The sequence below is a fragment of the Moschus berezovskii genome, chromosome 17 (genome assembly GCF_049115385.1).
Source record: "Moschus berezovskii isolate FMDL1 chromosome 17, NW_MosBer_1.0, whole genome shotgun sequence".
Taxonomy (NCBI): Eukaryota; Metazoa; Chordata; class Mammalia; order Artiodactyla; family Moschidae; genus Moschus; species Moschus berezovskii.
In genome coordinates this window covers 21,529,362-21,542,790 of record NC_142476.1, presented here as the reverse complement: position 1 = coordinate 21,542,790, position 13,429 = coordinate 21,529,362, and the positions used below count along the sequence as shown (strand labels likewise).

At 40.4% G+C, this 13,429-nt stretch overlaps 1 protein-coding gene across 4 annotated transcripts in view; it reads right to left on the bottom strand.

The window, feature by feature from the left end:
* RPS6KC1 (ribosomal protein S6 kinase C1) overlaps positions 1–13,429 on the bottom strand; it is a 203,184-nt gene that overhangs the window by 189,343 nt on the left and 412 nt on the right. The window lies entirely within an intron of this gene.

The window sequence follows — 13,429 nt, the reverse complement described above, 5'->3', positions numbered from 1 at the left end:
CTTGGATTTTCTGATTCTTGATTCAGTACTCTTTCCACCGTACTCTATTGTAAAGGTCCCCAACCTTTTTTGGCACCAAGGACCGGTTTTGTTAAAGACAATTTTTCTACAGATGGGGGTGGAGGGGGTGAGTGTGGGAATGACTCAAAAGCATTACACTTACTGTGCACTTTATTTCTATTATTATTACATCAGCTCCGCCCTCTGATCATCAGGCATTAGATCCTGCTCTACAGAATCCCTCAATTTACCTGCAGTATTTTCTGCAATAACTTAACTCCACAACACCCTTCACCATTAGGTTTTATTTACTCTTATTCATTCAACAACTATCAGTGCCTACTCTGTTGATAGGTAAAGTAGCACAGCAGTGAATTCACTGGGTCTGATTCTTAATAACATTAGAAAAACATAACCACTTGCTAAATACATTACCAAGTTCAACCACTTGGTACCCCACTATAGGATTCAGCATTCCTATGTGTGCAAATTCACTTAAATGAGTTAATAATGTGTCCTCTGAAATTAAAACCAAAAACACAACAGGTTGGAATAACATGGTGGTAGTGGTTTAGTCGCTAAGTCGTGTCTGACTCTTGAGATCCCATGTACTGTAGCCTGCCAGTCTTCTCTGTCCATGGGATTCTCCAGGCGAGAATACTGGAGTGGGTTGACATTCCCTTCGCCAGAGAATCTTCCCAACCCAGAAATCGAACCCAGGTCTCCTGCGCTGCAAGAAGATTCTTTATCGACTGAGCTATCAGGGAAGCCCCCTCATGGAATAACATGCTGCTGCTGCTGCTAAGTCACTTCAGTTGTGTCTGACTCTGTGCGACCCCATAGACGGCAGCCCACCAGGCTCCCCCGTCCCTGGGATTCTCCAGGCAAGAACACTGGAGTGGGTTGCCACTTCCTTCTCTAATGCATGAAAGTGAAAAGTGAAAGTGAAGTCACTCAGTCATGTCCGACTCTTCGTGACCCCACGGACTGCAGCCTACCAGGCTCCTCCATCCATGGGATTTTCCAGGTAAGAGTACTGGAGTGCCATCGCCTTCTCCGTGGAATAACATGAGCCCAAATGTCCTTTAAGGGTAACTCTTTCTAACTATGCAATTCTCTTCAGCAGGACTACAAAACTGACAAAAAATGAGGAAAAAAATATGATCATACTGAAAATGAACAAAATTGAACCCTTAGATCCAGATTTCTATAACTTTTAACATTATGCTAGCAATTATCTTAATAAGTAGTCAATTCTAAAACAAACATACTGTGAATTCAGGGATTTCCCTGGTGGTACAGTGATAAGAATCTGCCTGCCAATGCCAGGGACATGGATTCGATCCCTGGTCCCAGAAGATTCCACATACCATGGAGCAACTAAGCCCATGCACCACAATACTGAGCCAAGTGCTCTAGAGCCCAAGAGCCTCAACTACTGAGCTGGTATGCTGTAACTACTAAAGCCCTCAAGCCTAGAGCTTGTGCTCCAAAAAAAGAGAAGCCATCGCAACAAGAAACCTGTGCACGGCAACAGAGTAGCCCCCACTCACCACAGCTAGAGAAAGGCTGCCCACAGCAACAAAGACCCAGAATCGCCGAAAATAAATAAATAATATTTTTAAAAATACTGTAAATTCACCCTGATGTAGGCTGCAAGCATTCAGTAATTTTTGTTTCTGGGTGAATTTCAATATTTTGTTATATAATTCCACAAAAATTAGAATTTAAAGCACTGATTCTTTTCATTTAAAGTTCATAAATTTCCATGGCAAGCATAGACTATCGCCAGCTCAGTAAGTACTATACATATCATGAAGAGCCTTTTGCTACAGAGAATTCTATCACCAAATCATCTTGAAAATGATTATCTAAAGCAGTGTTTGATAAACTGTGCTGCATGGAATACAGATATTCTTTAAAATCATCTATTTTAAAGGGCTGAATGATCAATTCAGTTTACTTTTGTTTATAAAAAAATTTTTTTTAACAGCAGAATTTCTCAAGGCCTCAAGGTCTCTCAACATTATTATGCCTAGTAAATTTCTGAAAGAAAAACAAATAGTATTTCCCCAAGGTCATTTATCCACCCAACTATTTATGCAACACCTACTACTGATAAAATCTGGAACACAACTGGGAAATGCTACTGCAACATTTGTAGTCCGTTTGCCTCAGTTAATGCCAACAGCAAGTTCTGAATTTAGGGAAACAGGGGCTCACAGTAAAGGTTAACTATCTCTTACTATGCTAAGAAATTAAATATTTTATTACATTCAATCAACACAACAATCTTGCCTGGTAAGATGAGATAACCAAGGCCCAGGGGAACATATTAGCACTAATCAGATTCATCAGGAATACATAGGACCAGGTCTCACAACCCTCTGGTTCTAAACAAAGTGCTCTTTCCAGGACATAACTAAATTGGCCCTCCTAGAGATTAAAATTCCACGTAACAGCCCTAATGCCAGTTCAGTTCAGTCGCTCAGTCGTGTCCAACTCTTTGCAACCCCATGGACTGCAGCACGCCAGGCTTCCCTGTCCATCACCAAATCCCAGAGCTTGCTCAAACTCATGTCCATCGAAGCCATGATGCCATCCAACCATCTCATCCTCTGTCGTCCCCTTCTCCTCCTGCCTTCAATCTTTCCGAGCATCAGGGTCTTTTCCAATGTATCCCAGTAACAGTCCCAATGCCAGTTAGGCAAACCAATTTTGTCCTTCACAAAGAAATGCGATTAAACCGAAAAACAGAAGCACTTTGGCAGCAGATCAGAAGGACCAAAGAAGAGTGAATACTTCTTGAATGAGTGAATACCGAATACTGGCTCTACCAGCAGCTGAAAACAGCTTTCTTGCCAGTTCTGTGATAAACCTAAGAAAAGCAACCGTAAAATGAGCTCTCTTGCCTATCTTAAAAAAAGAAAAAAGAAGGAATGCTGCAGGTTGGCTGAGATAGGCCTATAATAAACAACAAATCATACTGTCATTAGGCCCTCTAAATTCTTCCCAGTGCTAACTTCTTTTATCTACTTCTTACCAAGTTATTACCTAGTTTCCTTAAGGAGCTTTCCTGGTAGCTCAGCTGGTAAAGAATCTGCCTGAAGTGAAGAAGACCCTGGTTCCATCCCTGGGCTGGGAAGATGCCCTGGAGGAGGAAATGGCAACCCACTCCAGTATTCTTGCCTGGAAAACCCTAGGGGCAAAGGAGCCTCTCGGGCTACATTCCATGGGTCACAAGAGTCCGACAGGACTTAGTGACTAGTTTCCTTAAGAATTAGTCAAAAGCGCTCTTATCTAATTATCATAACAATGATTTGAAATCAATCTCTTAACTCGAATACACAAAAGAATTGTCATCTTTATAAGATTAAGAGATAGCTACTGGAAAACAGAACTACAAAATTTATTCAATCTAACCGTAATAGTTCCTACCAAAAATGATCACAAAATAAGTCCCTTTAGAAACAGAAATAATATGATTTATAATCATATAATCATGATTTATATCACAAATTTGAACATAAATTTTTAAAAGCTACTTTTATGAGCAATTTACAATAATCAGGTCTTCTGATGGCCACTTCACTATCAGTATTCAGCTGCCAGTTCAGAGCAGAAGCAGAGGTAAGAGGATAAAATATTGCCAAAAGTAACATATTTTTTAAAAAACTGTCACGACACAAATAATCAAACTCAATGAAAAACAGAGACATGCCCCACACATTTTATTTCTCAAAGATATGACTTTCCAAATGGAAAAGAGAAAAAATAAGGTATACAGAAATGTAAGGCTACACTATACTGAACATTTCCCATTGTGGTGATTAGGCAAACCAAACGGAACATCCATCTGTGTAATGCATGCATTCCTGACTTTCAGACATTTGACTTTCATAAAATCCACATTCATATAAACATACTGACATCTTTAAACTGCATTTCATACACACACACACTCTGGCAAGAGGAACAGCAACCTCAAAGCGCCCAGCTCACACAGGCAGGCATCCCCTTACCAAACTCAACCCCTCCCGCTCCATCACCTGCATCTCAGCTCCTCCCGCTCTTTTCCCTGCAGAGCTGCAGGTGTCACTGGTTGGCAAGGATACCTGGGTTGGTTAATCACTTGCCAGCCAGGTAGTCAGGACTCAAGAGACAGCACCTGCACAAACCATAATTGGATATTTTACAATATTTTTTTAGTACTCTGAAGAGAGAGACCTCCCACTAAGATAGAAAAGTCAGTGGGGAAAATTTTAGACATTCAACTTTCTAGTAATTGCTTATGACAATAATATGTTGAAAGTAAGAAATATTTTCTTAAAATCCCAAAATCTATAGGTGAATAAAGAAACTAACCGCAAGTTACCTTTGTATACTCAATAAACACTTGCTTATACTGCAAGGAGATCCAACCAGTCCATTCTAAAGGAGATCAATCCTGGATGTTCATTGGAGGGACTGATGCTAAAGCTGAAACTGCAATACTTTGGCCACCTCATGCGGCGAGTTGACTCACTGGAAAAGACTCTGATGCTGGGGAAGGTTGGGGGCGGGAGGAGAAGGGGACGACAGAGAATGAGATGGCTGGATGGCATCACCGACTCTGTGGACATGAGTTTGAGTGAACTCCGGGGGTTGGTGATGGACAGGGAGGCCTGGCGTGCTGTGCTTCATGGGGTCGCGGAGAGTCGGACACGACTGAGCGACTGAACTGAACTGAAAGTTACTTTTCTCACTTCAAATTCTCCCAATCATAGCACTACTCTAAGGTAAACTACTTTCCAATCAAAGTTCAAGGAAGATAAAAATCCGTAAAGTTAGTTAACATAGGGACTTCCTTGGCAGTCCAGTGGCTAAGACTTTCCCTTCCAATGCAGCGGATGCGAGTGTGATCTCTGGTCCTGGGAGCTAAGATAACGCATGCTTCACAGACAAAAGACCAAAACATAAAACAGAAGCAAAACTGTAACAAACTCAATAAACACTAAAAATTGGTCCACAACCAAAAAAAAAAAATTTCTGCGGCCAAAAAAAAAAGTTACCTTGGTATACTCAATAAATGTTTTGCTAAAGTTGCTTTTCTCACTTCAAATTCTACCAATTACTATAATACTATTGCTGTTTTTCAGTTGTGAAGTTGTATCCAACTCTTTTGCCATCCCATGAACTATAGTCCACCAGGCTCCTCTGTCCACGGGATTTCCCAGACAAGAATACTAGAGTGAGTTGCCATTATCTTCCACAGGGGATATTCCCAACCCAGAGACAGAACCTGTGTTTGCTCTCCTGCATTGGCAGGTGGATTCTTTACCACTGAGACACCAGGGAAACAACTATTTTCCAATCAAAATTCAAAGAAAGTGAAAATTCTTAATGTACTGATTTCCTGGAGGTCTAGTGGCTAGGACTCCACATTTTGAATGCAGGGGGAGCAGGTTCAATCCGCAGTCAGGGAACTAATATCTGCAAACCCTGGGGTGAGGCCAAAAAAAAAGTTAATGTAAAAATCTTTAATATTAAAATGTTAATATCTGAGCATATAAATTGTCAATAAACAAGATGAAAACAGGAATGGTTTACATTTTTTAAAACCTGGTGTCAACAAAGAGATTTTATTAGACACAGCACTAAAAGCCCATTTTTCCTCCATAAAAGAAAAATATGATAATCTAGACTTCACCAAAATTAAAAATGTTTACTTTGTGAAAGACACTGTTAAGAGAATGAAAAGATATGCTACATACTAGAAGGAAACACTTGCAAACTACATATCTGACAAAAAACTTACATTCAAAAAAGAACTATCGAAAGTCAACAATAAGAAAGCAAACCCACTGAAAAAACTAGGCAAAAGATGATCTCAACAGGTTAAATACTCTATGATTCTCTTTATAAAATGCCCTCAAAAGGACAAAAGTATAGAGGCAGAGGGCAGAACAGTAGCTGCTAGGGACGAAGAGGTGGGAGAAGAGTGTAAAACAGGGAAAGCAGAGGGAGATGTTGAGGCTGATGGGAACTGTTTTGCTTCCTGATTATGACAGAGGATATGAGAATCCATTCGTTTGTAAAGATTCATAAAACTACCCAACAAAATATCAATCATACTGCATGCTAATTTAAAAGACAACAGAAAGGAAAACACTGCCTCTTTCCAGCCTTCTCTCAAGTTCCTACTATATCCAGGCTGTGTTAGGCACCAATAGGTTAGAAAGACAGTTTGCCCTCAGAGGAAGCAAACAAGTACAGGAAGGTAAAAGCTTTAACGGAGGGATATATTAGGTTGGTGAAAAAGTAATTGTGGTTTCCGATGGTGAATCTTAAATCATTATAACCAGGCTCAAACACATCTTTGTTAATTAAAATAGGAACCATTGTAATCAACACATTTCTGCCAGTGAGAAATAAGTTTATTCCCTTAGCATAAAAATCTGTGCTTTGAGATTCAATGAACTCTTGGAAAGCATTTTCTGCCTTCTACTGGTTGCGAAAGCATTTTCCCTGTAAAAAGTTGTCAAGATGTTTGAACTAGCAGTCATTTGGCGAGAGGTCAGGTGAATCCCCTGGAGAAGGAAATGGTAACCCACTCCAGTATTATTGCCTGGAGAATCCCATGGATGGAGAAGCCTGGTAGGCTACAGTCCACAGGGTCACAAAGAGTCGGACACGACTGAGTGACTGAACAGAACAGAACAGGTGAATATGGAGGATGAGGCAAACCTTCGTAGCCCAAATCATTCAACTTTTGAAGTGTTGGTTTGTGACATGCAGTTGGTCACTGTCATGGAGAAGAACTGGGCCCATCCTGTTGACTAATGCCGGTTGCAGGCACTGCGGTTTTTGGTACATCTCATCGATTTGCTAAGCATACTTCTCAGATGTAATGGTTTGGCCGGGATTCAGAAAGCTGTAGTGGATCAGAGTGGCAGCAGACCACCAATCAGTGACTATGAGCCTTTTTCTGGTGCAAGTCTGGCTTTAAGAAGTGCTCTGGAGCTTCTCCCCGGTCCAACCACTGAGCTGGTCATTGCCGGCTGTCGTATAAAATCCACTTTTCGTCTCATGTCACAATCCGATTGAGAAATGGTTCACTGTTATTTCATAGAATAAGCAAAACAACACTTCAAAATGACTATTTTTTTAAATTTTTGGTCAGCTCATGAAGCACCCACTTATTGAGTTTTTCACCTTTGCAATTTGTAGAATGGTCAACGTTGAGTTCTTCAGCAACTTCTCGTATAGTCGTAAGAGGATCAGCTTCTATGACTGCTGTCAATTGGTCATTGTCAACTTCTGATGGCCAGGCACTATGCTCCTCATCTCCAAAGCTCTCATCTCCTTTGCAAAATTTCTTGAATCACCGCTGCACTGCATGTTCATTAGCAGTTCCTAGGCCAAATGCATTGCTGATGTTGTGAGTTATCTCCACTGCTTTACTACCTACTTTGAACTCAAATGAGAAAATCATTAGAATGTGCTTTTTGTCTACCATCATTTACCTAGTCTAAAATAAATATAAAATAAACAGATAGCTCAGACAGTAAAGAATCTGCCTGCAATGCAGAAGACCCGGGTTGGATCCCTGGGTCAGAAAGATCCCCTGGAGAAAGGAACGGCAATCCACTCCAATAATCTTGCCTGGAAAATTTCATGGACAGAGGAGCCTGGTGGTCTATAGACCATGGAGTCACAAAGAACTAAACACAACTGAGCAACTAACTTCACTTTCACTAAGTCATTAACAAGAAAACATAAAGCAAGAAAAGGGCATTAAAATGATGTATAACATAAGCACATTTATCTAAGAATGTATTCCAATATCAAACAGCAAAGTTCAACAATGCAAACCATAATTACTTTTGCACCAACCAATTTGCCAACAAATTGGTCCGTCTAGTCAAGGCCATGGTTTTTCCTGTGGTCATGTATGGATGTGAGAGTTGGACTGTGAAGAAAGCTGATCGCCGAAGAATTGATGCTTTTGAACTGTGGTGTTGGAGAAGACTCTTGAGAGTCCCTTGGACTGCAAGGAGATCCAACCAGTCCATTCTGAAGGAGATCAATCCTGGGTGTTCACTGGAAGGACTAATGCTAAAGCTGAAACTCCAATACTCTGGCCACCTCATGCAACGAGTTGACTCACTGGAAAAGAGTCTGATGCTGGGAGGGATTGGGGGGTGGGAGGAGAAGGGGACGACAGAGAATGAGATGGCTGGATGGCATCACCGACTCAATGGACATGAGTTTGAGTGAACTCCAGGAGTTGGTGATGGACAGGGAGGCCTGGCGTGCTGTGATTCATGGGGTTGCAGAGAGTCGGTCAAGACTGAGTGACTGAACTGAACTGAACTGAATACAATACACAGAATTCTCCATTTAAGAACGGCTTCCTGTAGAACAGAGGGCAGGAGAGGTCACGTGAGACAGCAGCGATTGCCAAGACAAAATGGAAGCGCATTCCAGACTGAGAAAACCACATCTATCTAACAGAGAGGCAAGGAAGCATGCCTCCCAGTGGTAAAGAATTCACCGGCCAATGCAGGAGACACAGGAGATGCAGATGCGTGTTCGATCCCTGGGTGGGGAAGATCTAGAGGAGGAAATGGCAACCCACTCCAATATTCTTGCCTGGAAAATCCCATGGACAGAGGAGCCTGGTTGGCTACAGCCCAGAGGATCGCGAAGAGTCAGATACAGCAGAGCCGCAGGCATGCACGCGCACACACACACCCAGATGAAAAACTCAGTACACCAGCATACTTGGGAAAACAGATAATTATCTTTCCAAGCACAAGCAGCCCATACAACAATGTGGTCAGGAATTGAAAGCAGGTTCCCTCCAAGCAATACAAATAGTGCTTGAATTTGAAGCTCTGGAAGAGGCAATTTTCAGATTCAAGTCAAGCCGAGTACTTCTATTCATTTCCTGATCCCCTTTGTTCACATCATCCTAATCACTGTAGTATACTTGCATCTATCACTTTTGTAAACTACAGTATACCCACAGCCTCTAATAAGGTGTGTTTCGGAACTCAGCACAGCACTGGGATTAAAAGCACTCTGACTGGTAGACTACCAGGGTTCAAGTCTAAACTCTACCATTTGTTTTTTGTGTGAGCCTAGGCAAGTTATTTAACATTTAGGTGCTTCAATTTCCTCACATGAGAATGTGAGAATAATAACTGCACCTACTCATTGCGCTGCTATAAAAAATGTGCTAATTTATATTACATGCTTAGAATAGAGCTTGACTCACACTAAGCACCACAGAAGTGTGTGCTATTAATACTCAACAAATGTTAGCTATGTAAAATAGACTTATGTATTCTGATAGTTTGAAAACAAACCCAAATTATGTGCAAGACCTGCACACTAAAAACTGGAAAATATTGCTCAAATTAAAGAGCTAAATAAATGGAAAATTTGTGTTCATGGATAAGAAGGTTCAATATTATTTAAAGACATCAATTCTAAAATTGACCTACACTCTCAATGTGCATGCATGCGTGCTCAGTTGCTTCAGCTATGTCCAACTCTACAGAACCTTATGGACTGTAGCCCTCCAGGCTTCTCTGTCCATGGGATTCTCCAGGCAAAAATACTGGAGTGGGTTGCTAAGACCTCCTCCAGGGGATCTTTCTGACCCAGGGATCAAACCTGCATATCCTTCGGCTCTTGCATTGCAAATGAATTCTTTACAACTGAGCCAAACAGCCACTAGGAAAGCCCCACATTCTCAATGTAATTCCAATCAAAATCTGAGTAGGCATGTTTGCAGATTCCAAAGTTTTTCTAAAAATGCAAACAATCTAGAATAGCCAAAATAATTTTGAGAAAGAAAGAGGACTGAGATTATCAGACTTCAGCGTAGTATAAAGGTATAAGGCTGTGCTATCAAGAGAAATAAAAGCCCACATTCACTGAGACTTGCATATAAATGTTCATAGTACTTGCATTAATAATAGCCAAAAACTGGAAACAACCCAAATGTCCATCAACCCAAATGTGGATGGATTAACTGTAGTATAACCATACAAGGGAATGTGCGTGCGTGCTCAGCCGCTTCGGTCATGTCCAACTCTTTGCGACCCTACGGACTATAGCCCGCCAGGCTCTTCTGTCCATGGGATTCTCCAGGCAAGAATACTGGAATGAGTTGTCATGCCCTCCTCTAAAGGATCTTCCCGACCCAGGGATCAAATCCACGTCTCCTGCTCTCCTGAATTGCAGATGAATTCTTCACCACTGAGCCACCAGAGAAGCCCACAAGGGAATACTGGTCAGCAATAAAGGAGAATAAAAATACACAATATAGATGAATCTCAAATAATCCTGCTGAGTTAAAGAAGCCAGATCCCTCCTCCACAAAAAAGCACAGTACGACAACAGAAAGCTGACCAGCAGCTGCCCAGGGACAGGGGGTGGGGAGAGGAGGCTGACTGCAAAGGAGCATGAGGGAACTCCTGCAGTGATGACTGTGGTGGTGGTTACACAATTACAGACACAGGTCAAAACTCGTCCAACTGTACACTTAAAATTGGTGAATCTCACTGTATATAAACCATGTCTCAATAGAAACAAAGTCATAAGGCAGCGTTGTCTTTTAAAAATAGAAACATAAGATTTTCTTTGCATATTCATGAATGAATACAGGCAAGAATTACTATTTACTCAATACTGTTAAGAAGTCCATATTACCTTATACAAATTTTGTAAACTTAGCATGATAAAACAACCAAAAACACTATGTGAATGGTTCTTCTACATCTGTGTCTCCTTTAACTAAACCATCAATGGAAATCTACAAAAGAACTTTCTAATGCTGAACAGAAGTACTTATTCAAGATGAAAATTAACAAGCAACATAGGATTTAACTAGGAAATCCGTTAGCAAGCTTGTAACTGGCCATAAGGTTATCTAAGCCTGCCAGCTTCCAGAGAACTGGCGGAAAAACTAAGTATAAAGGAGATTTAAGAACATGAAACAGCTCTTATGCCAACCAAAATTTAACAATGGTAATTCCAATGATTCTAATTCTATTCTTACATAAAGAATCTTACAAGAATCAAGAATAGAGAGATTGTTCCTTAAAAATATGTCAGTAATAGGAAACATAAAGAGGACATTTTTATCTTACAAAGTTCTGTCAGGGGAGCACTACTTACCTGATTAATTCTCCTAAGGTAAGATGTTTTTCTCTTTAAGTCTCAAAAAATAACAAATAATTTACTTATATTTTATACTATGAAGGTTTTTTAAGTTTATCTCTTTATTAATCCTCAATATTTAAAACTAGAAAACAAAATCTGTACCATAAGCAATAAATGAGGACACAAATATTTACAAGGAGAAAAAAAGACAGTGTAAGCAATTTCCAGTTAAATAACCACAGAATAACTGATATGCATATTACACAGATCTGGCTAGAACAGACAATGTGCTACTTTATCTTCTAATTGATGTTGTCATATGTTAGCTTACAGCTTTAAAAAAGATATTTAAGATCTCAACTAGATTAACCATGCCTTTTGTAAAGGAAGACACAAGTAATAATCATATTCAGTTTCTTACTCAAGTTCTACACACATTCACACATTCCTTCCACCTGCAATACCCTTTCCACTTATCCCACCCATCTAGATTCTTCCAATCTTTCACCACCTATCTTAATTGGTACATGTTCCCTGATCCCTTGAGCCAGAAACTCTGTATTCTGAAACCCCACAGCTCTTTTCTATAGTCTTTTATGGCACTTAACACTTTCTACCTTGCACTATACTTCAAGTATAGTAAACCATCTTCTACTAGGAGTATCCTTGAAAAGAAGGCCCACACTTTATGCTGCCTTGTAACCCTCAGAGCTCATATTACCTGAAACTAAACATTTAGTAAATGTGCTACCTAAATCACAGAGGAAAACAATAATTTTTAGGCACTCTGTGCCCCACAATGCCTTGGGAGATACAAAAGGAAACAAACACCAGTGACAGTGCCCTGCTCCAAATCTGAGAGACACAGACAAGCAAACAGATTAATACAATATAACTGTGAAAAGTGTTATAACAGAAGATGAACAGGGTGCTCTGAGGGGAACATTAGAGTTAGGGCATTAAGTATGTTAAAAATTGTTCTAATTTCACAAACTACGTTAGGAAACCAAGTCTAGGTTTCTGAAGGGCCAAAAGAAGCTTTCAAGGGGGCCACAGTAAGAGCACCCTTAATCTCAAAATTTTTTCTTAAACTGAAACTAACACTCCACCTATATAACAACCTTACTTGCAAACAGTAACAATTTTCTCCGTATTCTTGGTACAACCCTCTGCAATAACCGGGACTGGTCTTACTACATTTACACAAATTTGCCCATCCTATCCTCTTACACTTGTCTGAATCGTGCACCAATTCCAAAAAGCACATGCCATTCCCATGCCCCAAACTCTGCGGATCTAAATCTATAAAATCGTTAAGGTTCCTTTCAAGGCCCATTTCCTGATCTATCACCCAAGAGCACTACATCCCCCAAACGTATACTGTAATATCACCTCTATCTGTACCTCTCTTTTTTAACAATTAATGATGAAGTTAACTCTTAATCATTTTTTTTACAACTTAAACAGAAGAGACCTCATACCCCAGATGTGCCGCTGCTGCTGCTGCTAAGTCACTTCAGTCGTGTCCGACTCTGTGTGACCCCATAGACGGAAGCCCACCAGGCTCCCCTGTCCCTGATGTGCTACTTTCTTGCAATGTGAAGCTGGGCCAGCCACAGCACTTTCTTGAACTATAGTTTCCCCTTCATTAAAATTAGGATTTAACTGGGTGATGTGTACATATGCCTAATACACACATACATTCACACTACATATAACACATTACATATATATATGTAATTTTAATACTAATTTGTATTTAATATTAATATTTAATTTTATTACTCTTATTTCAAGGAGAAAGACACAAACTCTAAAACTCAACGTAAGAGCAATGAAACATGAACAAAGCAGGCACTAAACTAAAAACTGTATCAATTAGTCGATGTAAAGGAGCCTCACAACTTTCAAATGTGCTCTCAAGACAACTCACAGAAGATCAGCAGAATTTCTCATGTCTTCTACGAAAAACTCAGAGGTGAAAAGACACAATCAGTTACAGAGGTCCTAGGATGGTGGCCCTACCACTGCCATACTTCCCAAGGGTTTATCTGCCTCTGTGCAACCCAGAAGGAAGGGAAGAAACACCCTCTATTACATAAGTCAAATAGTACATCAATTTAACATTTTTTTTTTAAACCTGCATTATCCCGAGCAGACAAGCAAAACCACTTCTGCATATTTCAGCCTCGGAAGAGAAAGTCCAAGCGGGATGGGGCTGAGTCATCTATTAAAAATCATCAACGCCTGCCCCACCCTGGAATGGGGACAC